The 12966-nt window shown below is 39.2% G+C and overlaps 1 protein-coding gene and 1 long non-coding RNA gene across 4 annotated transcripts in view; one reads left to right on the top strand and one right to left on the bottom strand.

The window, feature by feature from the left end:
- Nucleotides 1-12966, bottom strand: part of PDE11A (phosphodiesterase 11A) — a 127380-nt gene that overhangs the window by 41041 nt on the left and 73373 nt on the right. The gene's annotated exons all lie outside the window — the stretch shown is intronic.
- The window catches only part of LOC121113382, a 76625-nt gene that overhangs the window by 50692 nt on the left and 12967 nt on the right, over nucleotides 1-12966 (top strand). Inside the window, exon 2 of the long non-coding RNA XR_005861289.1 lies at nucleotides 11880-12026. This is a non-coding gene — a long non-coding RNA (uncharacterized LOC121113382). The remainder of the gene's footprint in view (nucleotides 1-11879; nucleotides 12027-12966) is intronic.

Raw genomic sequence — 12966 nt, 5'->3', positions numbered from 1 at the left:
AAAGTATACGCAAAACATACCATTAAATGACTGCTTGTAATCATTAATGCCACTGAGAAAAAGAAAATAACTTCAAATCAATTTGTAGTTATAAATAATACAAGAACAATCACTTGAGATGGGTAAATGAAAGGCAGTGAAGTTCCCTCTTCTCATTGCAACTACTCACGTGTTCTTTCAGCAGAGACCAGCAGTCCAGTCACACTTTGCCATCATAAAAAACGCACACTGGGAGACAGCTCTTTGTAGAGGAATAACTATATAACCTCAGGGACAAATATGAAATGGCAGTTTGGATAATTAGCAATCTTCTGTAGCAGAACTTAATTATGAGACAAGTCTGGGTGAGTGATGGAGAGAGAGCAATTTGGTAGTTTGATTATCACAGGTCATCATAGACCGACTGGCAGCTTGAGAAGTTTCTCACACAGAAGATACCTGAAGGGTGTAATTGTAGAAAGTTCATTCAGCATTACATATAATATACAAAAAGCCAGATTTTGATCCCATTTGGTACTGAGAACACAGGACAAAATATGATTTGCACAATAAATGGTTTTGTACTAATTCTTTTAACAGCATATTCCTAACAGTCATATATTCCATATTTGATAATGTGATGAAGTCAGACTTGAGGCCCTTTTAAGTATCTCTGCAGCATGACACTCAAAGAAGATCAGAAACTGAAAAAAGCTTAAAGGTGGATCATCAAAAACTGTGCAGAAAGCATCAAAGTGGAGAATATTTAAATATGCCTTCTTCATCTCTCACTTTATCTTCTGTAAAGCCATAGTGGAGACAGTAATTTCAGATGGCACAGATTTTTATTTCCAAAGGCTTCTTTTCATGTATAAAGGCCCCTAAAAATACTTGCTAATATTTATATCTGCAGGCTTTTTAAAAAACTTATCTTTATAGTCAGTGATTAGTAGTAGTGGACAAATCCTGTAAATAGTCACATCCGTGGAGGACCAAAGCCTGCCATGCTCCAGTCTGACACATTTCTTACTCTCTCCAAAGGGCAAGAATCAAATACTCCAGCTCAGCAATGTTTGAATGCCCAGAGCAACCCAGATTTAAAGGCCTCCATCTGTTACTGCAGGCTGCAACTGGCTGCCCTTCACAGTGCTGAATCAGCACCTCTTTTCCAATAACCAGCCCAGCAGGAGCAGGACAGGAGCATTTAAGTGGGAGTTTATAATATTTACACTAAAGGGAAGTGGGTGTGGAACACATTTAAAGCATGTGTATGTATTTTCCCGTGGAGTTCAATGTTAATGATTTTTTTTTTTTTAACATGACTATCACTTCTGCCTTCTGCAGTAAGATCACACGGAGTCAGAGCCACTTTCATTGGAGAATATTTCTCCAGACCAGTCAGTCCAGCCCCTTACTCAAGCAGGGTCAAAAAAGCAATACTTCACCTGCTCTTCAAAAACTTTCATCAAGTTTTGATTCCCTGAATGAGGCCACGGTAGGAAGCAATACATGAGTGGATGAAACCAGAGACTGGAGCGAAACAGGAGTGGTGTTTTTGCCCCATCTGAAGGCAGGTGGATGAAAGCATGAGATAAGGAGAATTTGCCCTCCTATACACACATTTTGCCACCACCAGATCTACAGGACTCCGATCTTTCGTGCACTGGTTGCTGTGAATGTTTCATCCAACAACCATTCAGATGTAAAAGACATCAAAAGTCCCTCAAGCGGCATTTACAGAGTCTAAGATCTTCCAGAGTAACCCACCAGATAAGCAGTTGCAATTGTGAAAGCAAACACTCAAGCTCTGCCCCAAATCCCACAGTGGGTGTCTGAGCCCTTTACTGGAAAAGATCATTGTATTATGTCAAAATCTCACATCTGTAAACTGAGAATAACGCTATTCTTGCATCCAGCTTTGAAATCTGCAGACGAAGCATGTATCTGTGGTATAAACTGCTTCCTCCTCAACTGGCAAATTAACAGTGCAGCATGCAATTTAAACTAATTGTGGAACAAAGAAAGCTGCATTTGGTCTTGTTTCAAATGTTATGTTTTCTAAGTGGTCAAATCATATACAACTACTTTTGAACGTGAATATTGCTATTTGCTTTAATTAGAAAAGAAACCTCTTGGCATTAAGAAAGCTATTAATGCTGTTCCTTCTACTAGAACAAGAAAAGTAATCATTTGATAATATCGCTAACAAATATAGCATTTGGCAAAAGCTTTCATTATCATGCACTGCGGTCAGGACAAAAATACACTATTTTTTGGTTTGGGTACAATGGCACATGTGCCTGAGAGGAGGCCGTCTTATACTTCCATTTTTAAAAAGGCAAAGGAAGAAATGTCATTACAGCATTTCACTTGCTGTTTTCAAAGACAAACCCAGAACTACATCTGAAAACCTAGAAGTACTTTTAGTGTTCAGTCAATCTTGCCTGTATATGGCACTTTCTGAAGCCGAGACCCCTCAAAACGAATTAAAAGTTTCACAAAGATAAAAATACTACATTTAAAGTTTTGTTAAAAACTGCAATAGAAAAGATACAAAATACATTGCTTATTTTGCTGAAAATCAATCCACAGCATTAAATTCGTTTCTTAGTACATAGAAACAAAATATATAGCAGTCTATAAAAGGAACAAGAAAATTCTATTTTCAAAGATCAGAGACATAAAATAAAAACAATTAATGGTCTGAGTATCTATTATTCTTAAGGCCAAAATACATAACCACAGCGGCCCAGGACTGGAGTTTTACAGGGCATGCACATTGTACACAATGATCTCCCGAGGCGCACAGGGGAGTGTTCACGTCCTTTTGGCGTATGGTGATTAGGAAATAGCCAGTGAGTCACATACTACAGGCTAGCAACTGTCTACTTTTTATGACCACTGGTGCAGATGAGAAGCTCATACAAAAGAGTCTATTCAGTCTCAGTCCCAGAATTTTAAACAAATGCAAGCAGCAAACCTAGGGCAAATATTTCTCTGTGATACAAAATAAGTGTCAGGCATGCAAGGCTGCCATTTCCCACAACAGCCCCATTTGGTTTGGGTAGGCAGAGTCAGCTTTGTTGCTCTCATGAAGAGCAGAATGGGTAATGAGGACTGATCCCCTCACATGCCTATAAATTTGGGAGAGTGAGGAAAGAGGGACTGAAAGGCAGCCTTCTTCACAGGAAGACCTAGGAAGGGGAAGGAAGGCTCTAGCTTCTTCCTTGAAGGCTCAGATGAGGAACAACCTGATTAGAAGTGGAAGGAACAGGGTCAGGGTTCTCCTCGCAGGGGATGTGATCTGAAGAAGCTGGGAGGAACCAGCTCCTCTGGTGGCAAACAGCCCAAGTTGTGCCCTGCAATTCTAAGCAGGACACGTATGAGCTCATGAGAGAGGAAGAAGTGAAGGCATTGCCAAGTAAAGAGACAAAAAAAAAACAAAAAACCAAAAAACAACCACCAATAAAACAAAGAAACAAACTCCTTGCTGGTACCACAATAGCACGTGAACTGGTATTTCACTGTTTTTCCTGTCCCAGTGTACTCTGGCAGCACTTACCACTCCCCGTCACAACCCGCAGGAGCTCTGCTCACAGGCCATTGCCATGGGGCCATGGGAGTGCTGCCCGAGCACTCGGCAATGACACTGGATGGTGTTCCTGCTGGCCACTGACGTTCTCTTTGTAAGCACCTGTGACAAATCAGGCTGGCAGAGCAGTGACTGGTGGAGAAAGTTATGCAAAATATATGAGAGGGCTACTACATTGCTGGGGAGAAAGTCCTATTTCAGGTCTGCTAGAGTGACAGCTATAGCAGACAATTGCTAGGCAGACAGTAAATAATGTTGAAAATACCAACAAATTTAGAACATACATTTACAGAAAAATCTGCTGAGAACCCTACAGCGATTGTTCTTAAAATATGTTTTATCTTTTTCTCCTTAGTTTCCATCAAGTTTTGATTGCAGGTTTAAAAAAAATAAATAAATCCACCTTTCCTACTCTGTATCCGTAAATCACTCCCTCGGCACACTCAGGACTGCTCAGAAGTCCTCAACAGGGTCAGTCCAATTCCCACTCCTTGAGCCAAAATACATTCCCCCCACAGCCAACCTGCAGAGCAGCAGGGAGCTCTGCTTTATACATGACCCACCACCTCACCAAAACATTATTGCTGAGATAATACAAAATTTATAGATCCCATTTTTTTCAACAAAAATAAATAACCAGAGCTTAAATCTTGTATCTATTTAGGTCCTTATTTACTACCTAGATCTTACTTGCTTTATAAATTTTCTTTAACAGTTGCCCTTCACCCATTGCTATTTTGAGATGGAAGGCTGTAAGACAGCCTTAAATACTTGCTCTGTGTTTATCATAGAGTTCTTACTGAAGGTCTTATAAATACAATTAACCACTCCCTAACACAGTAGTTAGATATTTGATGGATATTACCGCTCCTTTTCTCCCAGGTACCTCGGATCTGCCAAATTAAGGTTTTCAATATACTCGCATGCTTAGAAAGTGCTGTGGAGGGGCTGTAGCAGCAGCCATGAAAGGGATGAACCTCGGTGACAAGGTCTGTCTGTGTGATTTTCAGGGACACTGAGGACTGTAGAAAGCTGTAGAGTGCACCTCATACCTGAGCCACCACTGACTCAGAGAAGCTGTTAAGGTGCAGACAGGTGAGAACTGAACCAGGCAGGGAGCTGGATGTGGGCCCCTATGGGGCCAATTTGCTGTGCTGCACCAATCTCTGCCATGAGACCTGGGCCAGATGCTATCCACAAGATCAGGTCCTGCCACTATCTGCTGTAATACTGCAGTGCTAATACTGCCTACAGCTTCTCCTTATCAGCACAATTCTGTGCATGGCAGCACGGAAAGCAGTGTTTGTTATACCACATTTAAGCATCCCAAAAAGGATGCTATGTGTACAGGCAGATCAAAAACGTGCTGGAAAACACCAATACCTGATGTTCGTAGCTGCTTTGCATGTACTCAGTCCTGGGTATAGCTTGTTACAAAGCAAAAGATGATGGAACACTTCATAGAAATGGCCTCATGAAATATTCAGTTTCCTGTTTTTGCCTGGGGTGCAATCTGCACATTTTCCATACAGTTGGACCAGGAAAGAGAAGTGCTAGAGTCTATTTCTCATACATTTAAAGTGTTTACACTTTTAATAAAACAGACTAAAAATGCAGAGCTACCAGCATCAATTTCCATGGAAGAAAACACATGTTTTAGTCTGGGCAAAATCCCAGACAGAGTACGAGAGACTTCTGAGATGAAACCAATTCAGGAATCCTTCAGACAGATATCGGAACAATATAATAACACCAACAAGGTTGTAGTCTCCAATAACTGCTTTACGTAATATATGCTAATCATAGTTTTTGCTTGGATGACACTTGCCCATACACCCCAAATATAAACCTATTTAGAAAGCAACTGCGATCCATGCAATTTTTTTTCCTTCCAAAATGCCAGAACCTTATTTAATACGGCACAGGAGCAGAGCCACTTACACACTCCCATCCAGGAGCAGGTCTCCCAGCACTGAACTGCCTCATCCTGCACCAGCTCATGGAGGAACACACAATAAAATGCTAGATATGAGACAGTGGAAATAACTTGGCTGAACCCATCAGGAGGCTTCTGCCGAGTCTCTCTGTGACTGTGCAAAAAGGACACGCTGCCCATTGCTGCTAACATATTCCAGTACGCCCACACACTCAAAGGTTACGATAGTGTGAAATTGCACTGGGATTACCTTTTTCAGGATTTTACCACCTAACAGAAACACTGCTAAGTGCTCAGCCTTAAAGTGGAGCAAGGATGGCACCCAGTGGCCAAACGGATTCATCTCAGAAAAACATTTCCAGCTATTTTCTGTTTCTCACTTTTTTGGGCTTTAATTACATAAAAGGTTCTGCCTCTATCTACCGTGAGCTGATTGACAGGGCGAAAGGGTCTTTTAAGGCCCCTAGCTCCTTTCTTTAAGGGACACTTATGTTTCCTTTTGTAGTTTTTTTTTTTTAAGCCTATAGAAGTGCTACCATTAATAATTTAAAACCAATACCAGCAAACATTTATGACAAGCAGCTGTTTGCAGCCAGAACCTGGTATACAGAAATAAACTAAGAGAAGTGTTTTTTTCCCCGTGTAGAGTGCATGCTGGGGGACAAAAGGAAAGATTTCTTCCTGATTTTAAAATTAATATTGCTATTAATGAACTTCTTTAATTTTAAAATTAAAGTTGATAATATTAGTGACAGACATAACATTTCTATCCAAATAGTGAAAAGCAACTTGATTTTTTAACCAGAGAATTCCTTTGACCAGAGAACACCTATATATTAAAAGTCTCCTGGGTCTATAGAAGGAATTCAAGCCTGGTTAAATAACGCTTTTGATCGTAAAACATTTTTCTGTATTTCTTTGACAAATTCTTTCCTCCATGTGGGATGTGGGGAATAACTCACTCCTGACTGACAGGGAAAGAACCACAACAAACCCACAGTGAAGACCTCCGAACGTATCATCTTTCTAATTTCTAATTTCTCTAATAACAAATTTCTCTAATTTGTACTTCTAATTTCTCTAATACAAATTAAGTAAACAAATCTTTGCTACATTGATACTCCTCCTGTTTGAAAACCTTTCCAAATATAAATTCCCCAGGCTACCATGGACTCATGCATACTATTTGAGTACTTGACAAGCATTGAATTTTTAAAAAAACATTCTTCAAACACTCCTCACACTCCTCAGCCCTGCATGACACTTTAAATGTTCTATGCCTTATCACCTCTTGCATGGTTGCTGGCTAAATACTGGAGCAATGTTGAATTGTACTTATTTGTCAAAGATTTCCTGTTGACAGGAGATTTTTGTGGAGTACGATGGCTGATCAGTCAGCCCATCTGACCGACAGCAGGTCTGTTAGATAATGAATCATTTCACCTTCAGCTGGGAACAATGCTATGTCACCGACAATCTCTATCTGGACCAATTGTAGTTTTGGATGTGAAAACAGATGCAACAAATTAGAAACTTGCCATCTACATAACAGATTTACTTGCTGAGCAGTGAAGGAGTAGCATACCTTTCCTTTTTTTTTTTTTTTCTTTTTTTTAAAGTATGGGTAAATTAATAACTGTTTTATTACTCACTCTTCTGTTAAAAATTGCCGTTGAAGTGCCATTGTAGTGTGCGTAATTACTAAGAAACTGAAAAACAGCTGCTATTAAAGGCAATAAGTATTATTTTAATATATTCTGTATGATTTTTAATACTGTAAGAGAATATTAGAAAACAGCAGAAATTCCTGGAACTGTTATAATCTAAACCAATTGAAATGTATTTCAGTTTTTTTTTTAAGCAACGTAGTACAAGGACCAGTTTTATTCATGCAAGTAATTTTTTTTCAGTTATAGAGGTTTATTATTTGTCAAAGTCTTTAGCAAGGATTCTTAAGCCGTAGTACGACTGTGAGGAAGCTGACCTCAGAAGTACTCATTACATATATTTCTAACTACTGTGTCTTTACTCTGCAGTCAGTACAACATTGATTTTTCACATTTTTTTTCAATCCTAGCCTTTAAACTTCTCTCTTTATCCTACAGTATAAATATATGCAGAAATTATTCTTAGGACACATTTAAGAATTAAAAAAAATCATTTCATATTCAAATAATATTTCCACAAAGTTTCTTACTGGTATCTGGATGACTCCCTTTGCCCTGACTTAATCCGCAGACCAGAACCTATTCTTTGCTGAAGGAAGACTATTACTTCTTAAGTTCATTCAGTGACCTGTGCTACCTCAACCTAACATGATGTAATGTGTGGGAATGGGTATATGATTAAACTGTGGGCTTCATCTAGACTCCAGGCCATAGGTTTTTCACTTTTGCCTCAACTCTCTGAAATCTCATGATGGCTTTTCTCTCAAGAAAACTTTTTAAAATCAGGATTTACTGATTTCCTACAATCAAAAGTAAACCAGCTTTGCACAGGTTCATAATAGAAATGCAATACCATTCTTTATAATCATAAGAATATTGAAATATTTAAATATTTAAACAGAGGTGTTTTTGTATTTCTGTCCTTTCTTTGCAAAACACAACATGAAGTGCTTTGCCCTGCACATATACAACACTGTGAGCACAAGGAGCCTACCCAGTAAGACTGCAAGTATTCAGAGGTGGGCTTGATATGCTCCTCGTCACTGCTGTAACCTCAGCTTTGCCTCTCTGCAGCCAAAAAGGGAGGTAGGCCCCTTTGGAGAACAGCCCGGTACCTGTTCTTCACCAGGCTAAATTACTCCTTGCCAACCGTCCCTCCACAATACCTATTTCACCTACCTAGAATGGAACCTCTTACCCTAATCTGCATGTTTGCACCAGGTCATTAAAAAAGAGAGGAAAAAAAAAAAATCTTCTCAGTGGCCTTCTGCAACATTTTAATCTCATCTTGACCAACTGAAACGTTAATACAAAATTTAAATGTCAAAATTTCAATTAAATTGAATGTTCAGAATTCAGAAAGCAAATTCAGAATTTCCATTATGTTTTCTATGAAGCATTCCTAACGTCAGGGCAGGCACTGCAGTATGACACTAGCCTTGTAGAACAGCACTGCTCTAATAGTAGTTCATAAGCAGGTGCCTCTCATGCCTCTGTTGCACCAAAATCATCCTACTTGTCTCATTTCTGATAAAATCTCTCATGGAACATATTAAAAATAGATCAGGTTTTTCCTCAATAAACTGTAAGATTGTTCCTTTCTATGCTTTATCTTAATTAAACCCTATCACACTGGACCAGGTTTCATTCTGGGGGGGAACTGTTGCATTGGAAGAAATGCACCTGAGAATCACAGGTCCTGGCAATGTAGAGAGCTGAAGGGGGCAGCTTCACAGGGCAATTGGAAAACACTGCCAGAGGCAGGAAGGGAAGGAAACACCTCTTACTTAAAAAACAACAACAAAACAACACAGTAATTCAGCAGACTCAGGGGTTTCCATCAGACTGTATCTGCAGTTTCAGAGATTCCTCTGCAGCATAAACATAGAGGGCAACGTCTCTTCTGGGTGACAAAGTGATGTAAAAAAAGCAGGTTTTTTTTCTTTTCCCTCTTCAAACAACATAGACGGAAGGCACTGGTTAATAACATAGCAAGGGCAGTACTGTGTCAGACTAATGCTCCTTCTAAGGGCTGTTCCTTAACTCAGAGTGATGGACATAGGGTGCTCCTCCCAGCTTCAGCAAGCTGCACCTCAGAGATTGCCTGAGCCAGAGGCAACTGTCTTCGTACATCAGCTCTCATTTGCCTTTTCCTTCTGTTATTATTATTATTTTTAAACCATTAAGATTTATGGTTATAGATCCCAATTTAGCCACGTTTTTTGAAGGGAGACCTTTAGTAAGATTGAAATCTATACCCCAAGAATTTCATTAGATGTGTCTTCAACCTAAACACTGTATGAGAAAAGATCACAAGCAGCCTTTCACTACTCCTCTTTACCATGCCATGCCTTTCCTTTTCCTCTCTTCACTGAAATTTAAAACCATTTTCCAATTTTACATATCTCTCCATGACAGAGCATTAGCTCTATGTCAACAGATGAGAGCTTCACATTTCAGAAACTAGAATTAAAAAGCAGTATTTTATTTTTAATCATTATTTATTTGTAATCATTTTCAGTGCATTTCTGCCTTCTTGTTTCCATGACAACTGAAGACATAGGCACGTGTAGAAGGGTAAAAAATCATGTAATACAATAAAGATCTCAGTTTTATGAATTACGAAGCTCTCAATGCTATGCTCTAGGTCTTGTCTTACATCAGCTGTACGTGTGGAAAAGCAGAGAAAATCAGCTGTGCTTTACATCTCGCACACATGCATTTCCCAAAGGGGAAGGTGCACAGCTCGATAGTAACACTACAGCCCTGCTGCCCCCCGGCTTTCTCTTTATTTTATGCTTTGCTGCTATGCACAATGGAACCTGAGCCACTAGGAAAGCAATGGGGAACAGCTCTGTTCCAGTCCCATCCCTCCTGCCACACCAAGGAGTAGTCAGTCTGTGTGACTAGTCTTGGTGAACAACCCTAAAAATATGTAACTTAATATGTACTTAAATTTCATACACTTACTGAGCAGTGTGGGGTTCTAAAGAACTCCATGTGCTTCACCAAGTTCACAGCTGTGACCATGGCTTGCTACACCACTTCTGCAGCCATTACAAATCTGTGACCCTTGTTGAATCCACATTACTGAGCAGATGCAAAGCGTCACCTATACAGCCAAGTGTGGGAAACCTCATTTTCCTGCTACACATTTACACTTTGGGAATAGCTTGTAGCTGGTGCAAAACAAAAGGCAGCTTGTCTTTCTGAAATTCACTTACCAAGTAAGACTAATGTAATTTTTATAAAATATTACAAATGATTTGATTACCATGATATAAAAGTAATTAGCATAGTTCTAAGTTGAAAGATGATGACACAGCAGAGAATAGTATGGCCTAGGAAAGCATTCTCCATCCTTATAGAGTATGGAGATAAAGTAGATACATAAAATTATATTTTCTGTTGTGCTGCCACTGTTCCATTTTAAAGGGGATATAAAGATTGTAACAGCTTATGATATGAATACCAAATTCGCTTCATCTCATACATTTAGTGCATCTCCCAGTACCAAACTCACAGAAACCAGACATTTTTCATTCATTCAGTTGTTTACAACGTCATATAAAGTAGCAGTCCTAAAAGTTGTTTCCCATTTTGGCTCAACTCTCTTCATTTTTTGCTCAATTAATACCTATTTCTGAGACACACACAAAAGCCTCCCCTTGTGAAGGTAAGTCTTAGCTAGCTACACCTCAGGCTATGCAGTTGAGAAATACAGGGATTGTTATTAATGCTGCATTTTGAATTGAAGGCTCCATAAAGCAGGTGATACATTATTTTCTGTTGTGCAGATCTCCCATGTGCTGTTTGACCTAAAAAAGGGAATCTCTCACAGGGCTATAAATAATGCATCATAGTCATTAAATATTGATTTGGCTTATACCATTCACAGCTGCACAATTAGGCTAGCTTTTTAAAAATAGCTTCTTGTATATTACCCATAATAGGACAATGTTTACATATTCTCTTTGGAATCTATATTAAATTGAAAAGTGATGTGTGTTTGTAGGACCGCTTGCTGTCTAAGTCACAGGACATGTTCATTTCTGTCTCAGAAGGCAGTAACTCCTGCTATAAATATCCTGCCCTGGACACAACTCTGCATTCGTTACTCACATATCTTGGCTTTCTATATTTGTCTAAAAGGTGACTATTTTTAGGCTTGGAGAGCCTGCATTTCAGTGAGAAGCAACCTGGCACTGAAGAACAGTGCTATAGGATATCATCAATCTGAGATTAATCAGACTTCATTAGTCTTAGATTTTCTATTCCAATACTACAGGTGCTTATTTTTAAACGCTAGCACTAGTACATAATGAAAATAACATTTTTTTTTAAGTTGAAAATATAAGAGGATCTTCAGTTGCCATATATTTTTAAAATTATATATCAAACTTCTCAAAGAATAAAAAGTAATGGTGATAAGATTATGATTCACTGGTGCTTTGCTTTAATTTATCCCACCAAAATTCATTTTGAATTTAGTGCCATTATGCTGATGGTAATGATGAGACATACAGTTATAAATCAGGCTTAAGACTTCAGTCAGTCATTCTCAGATGTGCAATATCTCCAAAAGCACTGTCTCCTATTTTATTATGTTGGCCCACAACATGAGAGGCAGGTGTGGGGGGTATGGTAGTAGAGGTTGAACCTTCCCATTAATTACTATTATTGTTGTTTTGTTGCCTTGGAACAGATGGCAGCAGAGGGACAGTCTGACAGAATAGTGTCTGGCATGGAAACATGGATGAGGTGTGTCACTGAATTCCTCCATGCAGAAGAAATGGCACCCACTGACCTTCATCAATACTTGCTGAATGTTTATGGAGACCGAACAGTGGATGTGAGTACAGAGAGGTGGTGGGTGGTGCATTTCAGTGGTAGCAGCAGTGGAGCACCTCTGCTGGTGCAGATTTTTGCAAGCACAGCATGCAGGCTCTTGTTCATCTCTGGTGGAAACACATAGCTAATGGTGGTGACTATGTTGAAAAATAGTGATTTGTATCTAAGAATTTGCTCTATCAAATAGAGTTCTTGTGCTCTTTCTATCTGTTGCAGTTTCCATGGAGATAAATAGGAGGCATTACTTCCGCAGCAACCTACATACATTTTCACTTCTTTTAATTCATATACCCCAGAATGTACATCCTCTTTCACATAACCTGAAAATACAGTGCATATCCCACATGAAGGTATAATGGTAGGCATGTTGCAATTAATTCTGATTAATAATTAATTCTGATTCAATAGCTTGTTTTTGGAACTCTATCAATGAAGTTTCTGCACGTTTTTTCCCATTTTAAAAACTCAACTATTTTCAGGATTTTATCTTGCATACCTACTCAAAGTTTTATTTAAAATTCATTTTAAATGGGCATGAAAAAAAGGACTGAAGCTAAAATTTTCACTTTTTTTGGCAGAGACCTTGTTCTATCAGAGAACACAGTGCAAAAGACTGACTGTCATGAATAAACGGTTAGAGAGTGGGAAGACCACTATGCAGCTTTACAGTTGCCAAACTTAGCTGAAAGCAGCAATATCTTCAGTCTGCTGAAATCAATGACAAACCTCCCTAGGGTCAGACCATCACCTGCAGAAACTAAAGGTTTGCTCAGGCTCTGAACCTAGATCTAAGCAGCACAGCTTGCATCTGTCTTGAGGGCTATGTCCTTCTCTCATCACTGAAAGAAGCTCACCAGGTGATGAGTGTGCTCCTTCCATCCTACTCACCCTAGGCACTGGCAGCAGAACCCACAGGCATCCCTCGAGGTCAGAAGAGCTGC

Source organism: Gallus gallus, chromosome 7, assembly GCF_016699485.2.
Source record: "Gallus gallus isolate bGalGal1 chromosome 7, bGalGal1.mat.broiler.GRCg7b, whole genome shotgun sequence".
In the NCBI taxonomy this organism is placed as follows: Eukaryota; Metazoa; Chordata; class Aves; order Galliformes; family Phasianidae; genus Gallus; species Gallus gallus.
This window is presented reverse-complemented; position numbering and strand designations above follow the sequence as displayed.